Here is a 13116-nt window from a genome sequence, read left to right on the forward strand (position 1 = left end):
GTGTGTGTGTGTGTAGGCTGCAATTTTCAATGCAACATCTAGAGGCAGTGCTGCCCACAAAACCCTGATTTTAATATCTATTTAGATAAAACATGGGAAAATACATAAAGTTTTGATATGCTTATCTATTTCTAAAAAACAAACAAATGTGTAAATAGTTAATGACACTAAATATGACAGTATAGATTTTCTTGGGATAAAATAACAGAATTTCCTTGTGGTTTTATGGTGTACGTTTAATTTTTATTTTTAGTGTGTGCTTGCATGAGTGAGTTAATTCCGATTAAATCCCCCTGAGCAGCTCCTGGCAAAGAAATACACGCCGTGATTTTAGACTCTTCTCACAATAAAAAACAAAAACAAAAAATAAACAAATCAAAATGATCCTAAAACCTCAGATTAAAGATAGGAACCACAGGTCACAGACACATAAAATATTTTGCCTTTACAAATATGCATTTTAAAAGAAAAATTTACATTTTCTTTTTGACAATTGTATTAATATAATATATTGTGAACTGACAGTTATCCCCAAAATGTTGATTTGCAAAAAATAAAATAAAATAAATGTTTAACCTACTTATTTTAGAAGTCCATTTTCATGTCGTATTCTCAGGTAAAAGCAATTCAATCCCAAGAAGTCCAAAATAAACAAATACAAATATTTAAAAAATAAACAATTATTTATTTTCTGACATTTATAGTAAAACACGTCTTCATCATGTGTTATTTATTATTTGACTATTTTTAAAGTGACCAAATCCATTATAAAAAAAAATAAACATGTTAAATGGGTTAAAATCAAGTTTGGGGTTTTGTTTTTAATTCTAAATAATTATAAGTGAGAAGAATTTGTTTTTTATGTTGTTTTTTTACTTCTTTTTCTACTCTTTCACTTATTTCTTAATGTTTATTTTTTAGATTCATTTTAATATCTTTTCCATGATTCTTTATGATGACAAACGAAAGGAAACCATCTTCACCCTTTTGCAGACCGGGCATTGTTAACCAGGCGCTTAACTATCATATAACTCCAACCGTTCTGGTCGGCAGAGCCCATACATTGTAAATGAGGTCTGTTAATATACCCTACCCTACTCGCAGACACAAAAAGGGACAGTGGTGGGTGTAACTCCACACTTACACACTCCCATCCACACACACGCACACACACAGACCCACACACACACGTGGTGTTGGTTTTCCATGCATATTGTTTTCCCACCATGCACAAAGTGATCAACTATTACACCCCAGACGGTGACATGTCAACATGAAATACCTTCATTTGCATCAGCTTTTAAAAAATCCCTGACTTCTTGTTATGCCACCAACCCACCAGTCCCCCCATAAAATTCACTTTAGCCACAGGGGTCCTGAGACCTTGCTAAATACTGCCCCAATACTGCTGTCAACAGTCCGTCAATCATATGACAAATCCTTCTGATTAAAAAGAGCTCCGCTGGCTGCTTCACAATGGACCCGACTTAACTGAATTAGGTCCGGGCATGAGGGCTGTAGAAAAGTTAACAACTTTGTCTGAGTATCAGTATGCATACAATTCTACTTTGAAAAAGATTTTTTTTTTAAATTTCTTTTAGAAAATGTGATGTTTCACATAATATTGTTTGAATTGTGTGCATAAATCAATCATCTAAACGTGTGCTAATGATCTATTTTTACATAAAATAAATAAAATTGCTTGAAAAATGATAAATAAATCCCAGATTTCCCAATTTTTGATTGTTTTGGGATTAAACAATAATCAATTAATTTTTTTTAAATGATTTTTAAAAAATGGGATACTGGAACAGTTTCCAACTGTAAACTTTGTGCAAACACAGCAGCCAAGCAGAGAGCATCCAAGTACCCTGCAAACGTCTCAGACAGACAGACAGACAGTTGAGCTTGACAAGAGACAAGATCTAATCTGCATTGGATAGCTGACACGGCCATGCCACTCCTAAATCTTGGAGATTGGACTGAAGAGGAAGGATTTAACTTAAACCCCCTTTGAAAGTGCTAAATGTGTTTTTGTAATTAAAGCCATACAATTAACACTGACATGCTCAGGTCAGGAAGGGCACAGCCTCTCTGTTCAGATGAACCTCTGCCAGTGAAAAGAGACAGAGCAAAGGGGACAAGAGACTGCGAGATAAAGAGGGGAAAAGGGCTGCCGCAAAGTTTCAATGGCTGCTCAGGAGTGGGAGACGCAGAAAAGAAAGCGGTGAATGAACAAGGGGATTGGAGGGGGGAGGAAAGAGAGATTGATCATTGAAGCGGTATAGATTTCAGTATTCAGGCTGCACAGTGCTCCGTGAACTAACCTCCAGACCACAGCGTTTATTTTGGGACAGTGTTCAAGATCTGGGAGGGGGTATCCAGTTCCCTGACTTTAAAGAACCAAAAACTGTTGGAGCAAAGCTTTTAGGTGCTCCCTAAAGCCCCACATTAAGTGAATTGGAGCAGCTGTTGCAATATATGACAATATTTTCACTGTAAATACAGCTCCACATGATGGATTGCCAACAGGAGGATTCCTTTAATTTGGAATTAAACATGAAAATGAAAGAAGGAAAAAGAAACACAATTACTAAGTGAACTTTTGACTCAAAAGTGGAAATAAAGCCTCACCGCTACTACACTTTAAGTAATCTAAACATACATTACTTTTAAAAAGCATTTGTTTTTTACTGTCATTTCAGAGGACATAAATCTTGTGCTATAATATGTTACAGTAAATCAATACATTTCAATACAAATGTAAACAGCATTTGCTAAAATGAATTAACTGACATTTTTCAAAGTAATGTGTTTGTATACATTTTATTTTGTACAAATCTGTGTTATTTTAGTCTTTGAAACTTATTTTTAACAGAATACAATTATTCATAACTGTTTTTACCTTTAACTAAACAGTTTTCAGGTAATTTTAAAGATACAAATCAAAGTTACATTATTCAGAGAAAAAAACATTTCCTCAAAATAAAGACAAGCAGATTTTATTTTGTTAACATTTTGAACTTATAAACATTTTTTGCTTTTCCAAAAAATCAAAACTTGTACCAAGAAAGTTAACTACCTTGCTGTTTAAATACTCAGAAACCTTAAAATGTGCAAATCCTAACAACTTAAAATTTCTCCCTTTGCTATGTGTTAAACTAATTGCTTTAATAGTAACAACATTATAATTAAAAAAAAAATGTTACATAAACAATTTAATCTATTGTTGTTTCTTAACTTGATGGTTACTTCATTTAATTGTGTATGCCTCTTTTTGGAGCAGAAGACAATTTGCTTTTCAGAAATAACTAAATAAAAATAATAGCAGTGTAAGAAAAGTATCTTTCCTTTACAAACAACCAGATGAGTTTCTCTGCTGTCATGATCAGGTGGGCTCTTAGCGTGTGACCCATGTCACAGGCATCAAGCCCTGACGGACACAGCTGTCTTGCCGCAGGCAAAAAGGAGCAAGGAGGAATAGTGAGGACAAATCAAGTTAAAAAAAGAAGAAGAAGAAGAAACAGAGGCAGCAATGTGTGAGTTAGTGTGTCTTTTGGCTGCTGTGTCGGTCACTCTCTGGCATTTTCTGGGGCATGTCTGTTTGGCTCCCCGCTCATTCAGCACCACACGAAGACCACATACAAAAAAAAAAAAAAGAGATCACTGACAAGACAGCTTGAGAAAAGACACAAACGTGCTTTTTAACAGAGAAGGAAATAAAGTTTTTAATGTTGCTGACCGTTGTGGCAGATCCATCTAACACCCACTTGACCTTTTGGAAGAAACAACTTAGAAAAATGCGATTTTAGATTAATAAAACGGAGCAGGGAAATGCTGCAAAGTCAGTCCCGGGAGTGGAATAATAGGATGAAAGAAAAGGCCACAAGAGTTTGTGAGAAAATCTCATAAAACAGATGAATATTCAGAAAATATTTGTGAAGATTTAAACTCCAATTGCCAACACAAAAATATGTCTTTTTATTTTTTAGCATTTTTGTGACTAAAAAGGAAATGAGTGTAAAACAAAGGTACCTTTTTTGAAATTTTGGTCGAAATTGACACAATTTTTGAAAAACCTTTGGATTAGATGACAAGTATTTCTACTGAAATGCTGGGACTTCAGCGATTTTCACATTTTAGCAGCAGGAACAGACTGGTCCACTGCAGACAGGGCCTAACAGAGCCCAGCAGGGCTGGGCAGGGACAGGGAGGCACAGAGCACATGTTAGGACCAGAGGAAAGAGCCGCGCAGACTGGAAGAGAGCCACATGTGCTGGAGCCTCCGTGAGAGACTCCGACACTGCTCACGCTGTCAACATGCTGACATATACATACACAAACATTCGTGCTGAGACACTGACACACACATGTGCACGTACACACTGCAGGGCCAAGCCAATTAACACCCTGCAACTGCACAGATCACATTCGGGGCAGTGGAGAAAAAGGAGGGCATATGTGGATGATGGTACATGCAAATGAGATGAACAAGGCACGCTCTAAAGTCTGGAAAAGTCACTTTTGACATCATTCATCAGAGTGTATATGCCAAAGTGAAAGCTTCAATATATTATATTAACCCTTGTATTGTGTTTATAAGGGTTAAAGGTGACTTCCCCAAAAGATTTCTTTACGTAATGTACTTATATTTAATTTCTAATTAAAAGTTTGAATGGAAGACAGAAAAAAAACCTTCTTGCTTGTGTATTCTGAACACCTAATGTATAAAAATTGAGATCTAAAGAGGGTCAGCCGAAAAATGCATCTCTGTCCTTGAAGTTTGGCGTCAGAACCAGAAGATGGCAACATACCTCTGGCTGAGATGCTGGCCTGGCTCCCTGCTCTTTCACTTTTTTGTGCATATAAATGTTCACCTGGTGCTTTGTTTATTCATTTATTCATTTACCTGCAAAGGATCTTTAAAAAAAAATAACAGGAAAATGCTAGAGGTTTTCCTTTGAATGACTGACTTGCTTAAGCTAGAAGGAAAAAAACCCAATAGTGTTGAGCTTGAAGTGTATTCTGCACGCGCATGTTTTAAAGCGTGTTCAAGCGCCTTTGTGTTTGTTGGCTGCCTGTAGCTAAAAGTATATGATAATGTGTGGATTGTATATTTTTTTTACGTCTTCTTTAAGCCCCTTTTTCTTTCAGACACAGCTTGCTCCTCTTCACAATTCTTCTGGGTTTTGCTCCCCTGCTCCTCCTCTCTTCGCTCTATGACATGCCTTACAAAAGCAAACCGACAGAGTCCAATACAGGCTTTCAGCACAAAAACCCAAAAGCAAAAAAAAATTTAAAAAAATCAGAGTCGATCCTAATTAAAGCAGACGCCTTTCCACTGAGACTGAATGAAAAAGAGACTCAAGTGAGTAGCTGGAGTCATTCATTTACAGTAAAGAGTCCCCATTACACGACAAGGGCCGATCCTGTCACTTCAAACAGATTGGGCAAAGATAAGTCTATTTTCTATAGTAAACAGATTAATATTTGATGTACAGTACAGTAAGCAATCCTCTCTGCGTGTTTCCCTCCTCTCCTCCATTTGCTCTCATGTGCATGCGTGCATGTGTCTGTGGGCACAGTGGGGTTGAAGGGGGGTGCTGGTTTGTGGGGTGCTAAATGAGGCAACTGGCGTATCTAAGAGCATGCATAATCTCTCCGAGATGACGATGGAGAAAATACAGTTTTAGAAAAAAGGGGGAAAAAAAACGATGATGGGGTTGATTCATTCGGATTTTTCACATCAAATCTCATATTTTTCCAAAGCTTGATTTAATAGAAATAGGTCAAACTGAATTATCTCAAAGGAAAAATCCGGGACGGAATGGGAATAAAGGGAGCATTTAAATGTTTTATCGTCACAAAATTAAATTGCAATCATTGTGAGCCGGCAATCACAATCAAATTCTGTTTATTCGCACTAAATAATTTCATAAAAAGAGGACAATTACTGTAAAGGCCAGTGAGCGCTTTTCAGAAGAGACTTTACCTGACGGCATCAAACTGTTTGATGCCGTCAACCCTGTATTGGGGTTCATGCCAAGATGGCCCATGTGGGAAATGTGGCACAACCAGGGGGTAGGAGCCAGTTGGATGGCTGAAGAGTAGGAGGTACAAGTAGAACAATTACAGCAGTCACTTACCATCACAGTGTCTGGTTGAGGCAATGGCACAGCGGGACGCCGCGGGGCAAGAATGAAGCTTTTATCCAGCTGGTATCACAAGATCAAGCTGGTCGTGCCAGAAATGACAAAACAATATGCTTAGCCCATCAGAAGGTACAGTTTTTCTTTTTCTTTCCCTTTCCCCCCCAATAAATGTGTACTCACAGATCTCAAGAGGCTGAAGGTTTACCTGTTCTGAACAGCTGGTCTGTTTACTCAAATAAATACAAATTAAAAAATAGGCAACGAAAGTGCCAAAATCTCACCGAAAGATTTTATTTCCCTTCATTGAGATCTCCCCTTTTCATTAATTTCAGCTTCAACATGTGTCATTTGGCATCTGTCAGAATTTTGGGAGGCCCCCGAGCAGACATGACAAACATTACAAGTCAACGCAGCTGATATTTTGTCAGCTTTCAAAGTAAAATGGATACAGCTAATGAAAGACTTTGGGTCCAGATGGAGAATGTGACTGAAGTGAAAAACTAAGAGGAAAAAAAAAAAAAAGAAGAAAGAGAGGCTTGATGTGCCAAAATAACCACCCACAGATATGGCCATTTGAATGCAAGTCGTTCACGCTGAGTATCTGTGTGCAAACATTTGCATGAACGTGCATACAAGCACAGGCACAAACAGGGCCGAGGCAGCTGACCCAATCTGCCCCTCGTCCTCGGGTTCAACGGTGGCCACTCCTAGACTCTCACCTCCCCCTGTCATGTCTAATTCTCCTGGTAGGATCCATCATCTGGTTGGCAGTCAGGGTGCCAGTCAGCTGCATCCCAGGGGACCCTTAGGCAATGGGAGCTCGGAGGCGCTGGGCTGAAGCCTCCTCAGCCCCAGAAGCAGCTGTGTGGGAGACAGAGAGAGGTGCAGCACAGATGTGGGAGTCTGGAGCCGACAGAAGGTATGGTCGATTTCAGTGTCGGCCATGTTTGTTATTCCACCTTTCCTGTGAGGAAAAAGCAGGCCCTTGATCTGGCTCACAGCTAAACACTTAGCTTTTGTTCCCGAGTTGAAAAACTGCAATGAGATTGAGGCATAGGGGAAAAGAGAAGAAAGGGAAAAGGGACTTGGAGCCAGAAGAGAAATCCGGTCACTAAGGGCAGAGAAGTGCTGGATATTATACTACCGGCTAAAAGCCATTTAAACACCTTTCCTCAAAATGTAGACTGCAAAAACAGACTCCTTCAAACAGAGCTGGAAATTCCTACCCCATTGGCAGATTTTCTTTAAATAAGCAAAAAAAAAAATTTTTTTGCCAACTGGGTAAGAAAGAATTCTAGTATACACCCTAAATGAGATTATTTTTCTTGAAAGACAGAAGATAAGACAATTTTTCTTGAAACAAATCTTTTTACTTTCTTTAAGAGTCAGTTTTTGAAGTAAAATAGAAAAAAACATATTTTAGGTTTAACAAGCCAAATGAAATCCAAAACGATTTGTACTGTGAAGCTACGTTTACACTTCTTTCGTCAAGCGATTACTTTTAATGAAAAGTCCGTGTTTTTGCATTTACATGCCCATTATGGGCTTCTGCATTCAAAACTCACATTCACGGTCGCTACACAAGGTTTTAAGTCAGTTTTTGAGATTTACGTCCAAAATTTGCAGCAATTGAACGTGTGTTAAAAGTTAAACCATTTGGACTTAACCCTTGTGCTATCTTAGATGACCCCACCCTTACATTGACGTGTTCTCCCTACCATGACAAAGGTGGATAAAGGTGGAAAGATTTCATGTAATCCATGGACACCAGTGAAGATCACAAATCATTGAAGAAAAAAGGTTCGGAGAACTGTCTAGTGGGTCTAGATGACCCAACTACCAATGTTAAAGTGCCTAGGATAGCCAAAGGGTTACTAGTGGCAATTGGATGGCGTTTGAGTTCACAGAAGTGCCAACAGTTGATCATGGGGGAGAAATGAATAATTGTAGTCTATGCCCGGATGGAATTATATGACGATTGAAGATTGTTAAAAAAAAGTCTTCACCGAGATATACCAGTTTTGCACATCTTCAACATTTCGCACCAAGCCTTTTCCAACTGTAGGTGGTGGACAAGTGCTAGTAAACAGTAGAAAATGAAAAAGAAGAAGCCCCTAGCAACAGTCCAGTATGAACATTATGCCACAGGCGTGTTCTTGAACGCGTGTCAAATGCCCGGAAGTGTACGTAGCATTACACAAAAACAACCAAAAGGTTTTCATTATTTGGCACATTTATTCTCAACGGTGAGCAGGTTTTCCTCATCTTCCCATGCAATCACCAAGGCTGGGAGGGGTTTCAGCCCACTGCAAACAAACATGCTCTGCTGACTCTCAACGGACCTGCATGATGAACAGTACCAGTCCAAATGATTGCTGATGCTCATAACCCAATTTTCACAGGGAATTTTGCACAACTTCATTTTGTAGTAACACTATCCACCTTGTAAAAATGAGCACCCTCTCCGAACAGCACAAGTGAGAAATGGGATAGTTTTCCCACTGAGTTCCCAGATGTAGGATTGCCATTGTATTCACACACCCGGTGTTAGCCCAAGACGGCACCCTCCAAATACAGCTCTGTCTTGGCTTTGCAGGAAAAACAAGCCAGTGATATGGAAGAGGTGAAAAAAGAGGAGTTTAAACTACAAACTGCTTGTTTACACTGAAGCAAGCCCTTATAAAAATAAAAATTTGGGGTTTGAAACTTGACATCCTCTCCTCGTATTGCCTTGTGCTGCTAAACACCCGCGTTCCCATCGCTTGCCTGACGCCGGGATATTCTGTGCACGTGCTTGCGTGTGTGTTCAGTACAGCGGAGTGGAGTACATCTGCACTGGTATGAAAACAGGCTGTTAGCATACAGCTTTGACAACTCCATCAGACCAGTCTCAAGGTAGCTGCCAATCACAACAAATCATCTCATCCCTGAGCGCTGCGAGGACCTCCCTCCACTACTACACACATGACAGGCCCCTACAGCTCTATTTACCCAAGCACTCCCTCCCATCGCCAATGGGTTTGTAATTAGAAAACAGAAAAAAAAAAAGAAAGAAAAGAAAAGAAGGAAACGGGGGCTGGTAGTAAAAGTAAGTCGGTTACAAGTTTGGGTACAAAGCAAGTGAATGGTGTCTTTTCATCAGCTTTTGGCATTTGAAGAGGGGGTTGCCACTTGCTTAGTGGCAGTGCGCTGAAAAGCAAAGCCCTTCTCATTCATTCTCGCACTTAGTGAACAATGTGAGCTTGTGCGTGTGTGTGTTTACTCGTGTTAAGGTGGGGGTGGAGTGTAGGGGGTGTCACACACAGTCTCGATTTGCAAGACTCATTTTCAGCTATTTATAATTAGATTAAAGTGGTGATGGCATCGCTCAAAGCCAGATCCTCTTCACTTCCATCCCAGAGCTTATGAATTAGGTACTAAACACATCTTCATTCTAGGCAGTGTGAGTGCTTAGCATATCCTTTATGATGGAGAAAGATGTTAATTGTGTGCCATTACCTCTAAACTGTTTGCTTGTTGTATTAATCACTGTGCTAATTGATGCAGAAATAAAATTGTTGCCACAGGCAAGAAAGACAGCAAACCAGGCACAGAAGATGAAAGATTGTTGTAGAGAATTTTCACATTTTGCTTTATAAGCCCACCAACACTGAATGAACCAGCGAACCCTGTGTTTTAAAGCACTAAAGCAAGATTTGTTAAAAGAGATATCACAACGTGTATAAATAATAAATGAGAAAATATTCTGAATTTACTGTGCATAAAGATTTGTGTCACTTTATTAGAAACCTTTAGTGCATCTCTACATGTAAATCATAACTGACGTATACTGGTACAGCGCTTTACTATCTTCCTTGAAGGCTCAAAGCGCTTTACAGTCACAGTCCTATTCACACACATTTAAACTGCGCTCACACCGAATGCGTCGACCTTGCGTTTATCCAGCCACTTCCAAGTAAAAGTCTATGTAAATGCATGTCAACCTGAATATTTTAGTCCGGTCACGGGCTCTATGTTCAGAACGGGCGTTCAGTAATCAAACAGGTATTTCATTATATGACACAAAGTCTTTCATATATTGTGGTGCAGATTGCAGGTTCGATTTCCGCCCTGCCCACCTGTTGAAGTGTCCTTGGGCAAGTCACTGAACCCCATCTTGCCTCTGGTGGAAGGTTGGCGCCAGTGTTCGGCAGCGGAGCCGCCATCAGTGTGTGAATGTGTGTGTGAATGGGTTTGTGACTTTGACTGTTTACATACCCCATTTACTATTCCGGAATAGAGCTGTGAAAGGAAAACACTGGAGCAAGATTTGGGGGATTTGCACCACTTTGACTTTTCACATCAAGTCTCATCCCACTCTAGTGATAGTAAGCAACAGAAAAACAAAAGAAGAAGTATCCCCCTCCCTGCGTGTTCGGTGTGAACACCACATGGTGAATGTGGGTTCATTAAGCAGCGTATTCTTGAACACTCCACACGCGGCCAGTTTGAATGCAGCTTTACACACTAGCTGCGTTAACGTGGACAAAAGTAAGTAAGTAATCGGAAAGAACGCCTGATCGGAAGACAAATGGGTCATGTAAACACGCCGTTTGGAATAGTCTGCCCAGATCAGACTCGTTCGGATCAAAATTTCTTTCCGACCGAGATAGGTGGGTTATGCCGATAGTTGATCCGGTCGTTGTTCATGTAAATGGTTCATTCCGATCATGTGTCACTACTTTTCTGGTTAAACGTCATGCAAAGACGGTGTTTTGCTCCAGAGAAGGCTTTGGAGTTCAAACAGTACCGACAGGCTGCTCTGCGGACGCCCGGTGCGAAGCACCGCCCCTCCCTCGTCCCGCCCTCGCCCCGCCCTCGCCCTGCCCTCACCCAGCCCTCGCCCCGCTGGCTCTTCGCCTCTCCCCACTCTTACACCCCTCACGAGGTGGGTGCCAGGGAGGAGCGCTTCGTGCCCCGTGACGTCTGGACCCTGCGCGGCCCAGGCTTGGGTGCCGGTGGACCGAGCGAACTGTGTCTCTGAGCAGAGCAGCCGGGTTTATAACTTTGTGTTTGAGGGGAGGGGAGGATGCTTTGTTACGTGTGCATTTTGTTGTTTTGTTATGTGTGGGAGACTTTGGACTGCGATCCGTCCCGCCGCTCTGGGTTAGCGGCTGCCGGACTCAGGAGAACCGTGTGTCCGAGCAGAGCTCGGACTTCCAGCTCACACAGCGGCTTTGGGGCCGTGTGTGAGCAAACTGCCACTCAGTCCTTGGAAACCGTTCAAACAATCACTTGGATTTGTGTTTCCAGTCGTGTCCCGACAAAATAATAATTAATTGTTATCATTGTCTAATGACATTTTTGACAGCTGAAATTGTTACCACCAAATATCCACAACACTGATTTAGTTTTTCCAATTGACATCGTTTCAGAAGTTTGGCAGTGTTTTTGGCAATACTGCCATGTTTTTGAGGGATAGAAGTACTTCTCTTTTAAACCCTGGTCAACTTTACTTTTTAACAATTAGATTGGTCAACATTTTTCTGCACCATAAGGGGGCTCCCAATTGACTGATGAAAAGTCTCAAGTTTTTGACCTGTGACAGCTAATCTTGTCAAAAAATGTCTAACTTCGTTCCTCTCTTGTATGATGACAAAAAACATGTTTTCGACCAAACTGTGCAAAAATCAGCTCATTGTGCTTTGTTCTATCTAAAGTGGCATTTTACTATTTCAATCAATCAATCAATCAAACTCTCTTTATAAAATAGCGCTTCTCATGCAATTACGCAGCTCGAAGCATTTTAACATTTAAAACAGAAAACACACACAATTACAGTAAAAACCCAACCCACCCTTCACCCTTCCCACTCCCCTCCGTTAAAACGTATGACCCATGCCCCCAAGTATAATGACTATATAACTGTAAATAAATAAACAAGTAAGGCTTGACTCTGCTGTGAGGAAACAGAATTTGGGAATCTCTTCATACCAGGAGCCAGCTTGGCCATGGGAGCATCGCCACAGCGCCCACCCAGACTGGGACAACAGCGGGGTCCACTTCACAGCCGTGAAGCTGCAAAGTTAGACTCCAGCTGCCCCAGCAAGGACGACAACCGTGGCAACAACCACCGACCAAGCCGGCAAGCCCTGGAGGAAAAGATCCCCACAAGAAACACTGGGGCTAAAATCATTAGATACTAAAATTACAGACATAAGATGTAAAAACATAAAATTGAGAATAAGATGCATAAAATGAAATTAAATACATAAAATAGCCTATACTAAAACTAATAGAATCAGTTAGCAGTTAAAATCAACTAAAAGCTAAATTAAAAAGGTGCTTCTTGAGCCTCTTCTTAAAAACCTCTACAGTCTCTGCAGCCGGTTCTCCGGCAGGCCGTTCCACAGAAGAGGACCGTAATGGCAGAACGAAGCCTCACCAGAAGTTTTGGTTCTCACCTTAGGAACAACTAAGAGGCCAGCACCGGAGGACCTCAGGGTCCGCGAGGGCTCCTACTTCAAAAGAACATCATTTAGATAAGAAGGCCCAAGACCATTAAAACGTTTATAAACCATTAAAAGAATCTTAATGAATTTCGATTAAATGTTTATATAGTGGCTCTTTAGGTGCTGGCTGTGATGAGAGGAATCAAATGTTTGTACTTTCAAAGCTAATTTAACTTGTGGGTTCTTTTGACCGAATAAACTTGTTTCTGCTTCGAAACCCACTCTGATCATCTTTTAAGTGTTGCCACTGGTCATTTTATTATAATCATTCCGTTATTAGCCAAATTCCAAACACTTTGTTGTTTTCTTGAATGTAATTTAAAGCTTCGAAATCCACCTCTTGGTGGTGGCCTCGTTGGCCTTGAGCCCCCCACCCCATTTCCCTCCCCATTGCTCAGAGCTCAGAGCAGTTAACTTGCATTGTATTTTCTACGTTACAAATGCAATCAATTTCCAGCATTTTTTTTGTCTGC

General features: G+C 40.5%; 1 long non-coding RNA gene across 1 annotated transcript in view; it reads right to left on the bottom strand.

The window, feature by feature from the left end:
• Window positions 1-2670: 2670 nt before the first annotated feature.
• The window catches only part of LOC110017410, a 124734-nt gene continuing 114288 nt past the window's right edge, over window positions 2671-13116 (bottom strand). The window contains exons 5-6 of the long non-coding RNA XR_002872446.1: window positions 6872-7013; window positions 2671-6234 (exon numbers count right to left, since the gene is read on the bottom strand). This is a non-coding gene — a long non-coding RNA (uncharacterized LOC110017410). The remainder of the gene's footprint in view (window positions 6235-6871; window positions 7014-13116) is intronic.

Source organism: Oryzias latipes, chromosome 21 (assembly GCF_002234675.1).
Source record: "Oryzias latipes chromosome 21, ASM223467v1".
NCBI classification, from domain to species: Eukaryota; Metazoa; Chordata; class Actinopteri; order Beloniformes; family Adrianichthyidae; genus Oryzias; species Oryzias latipes.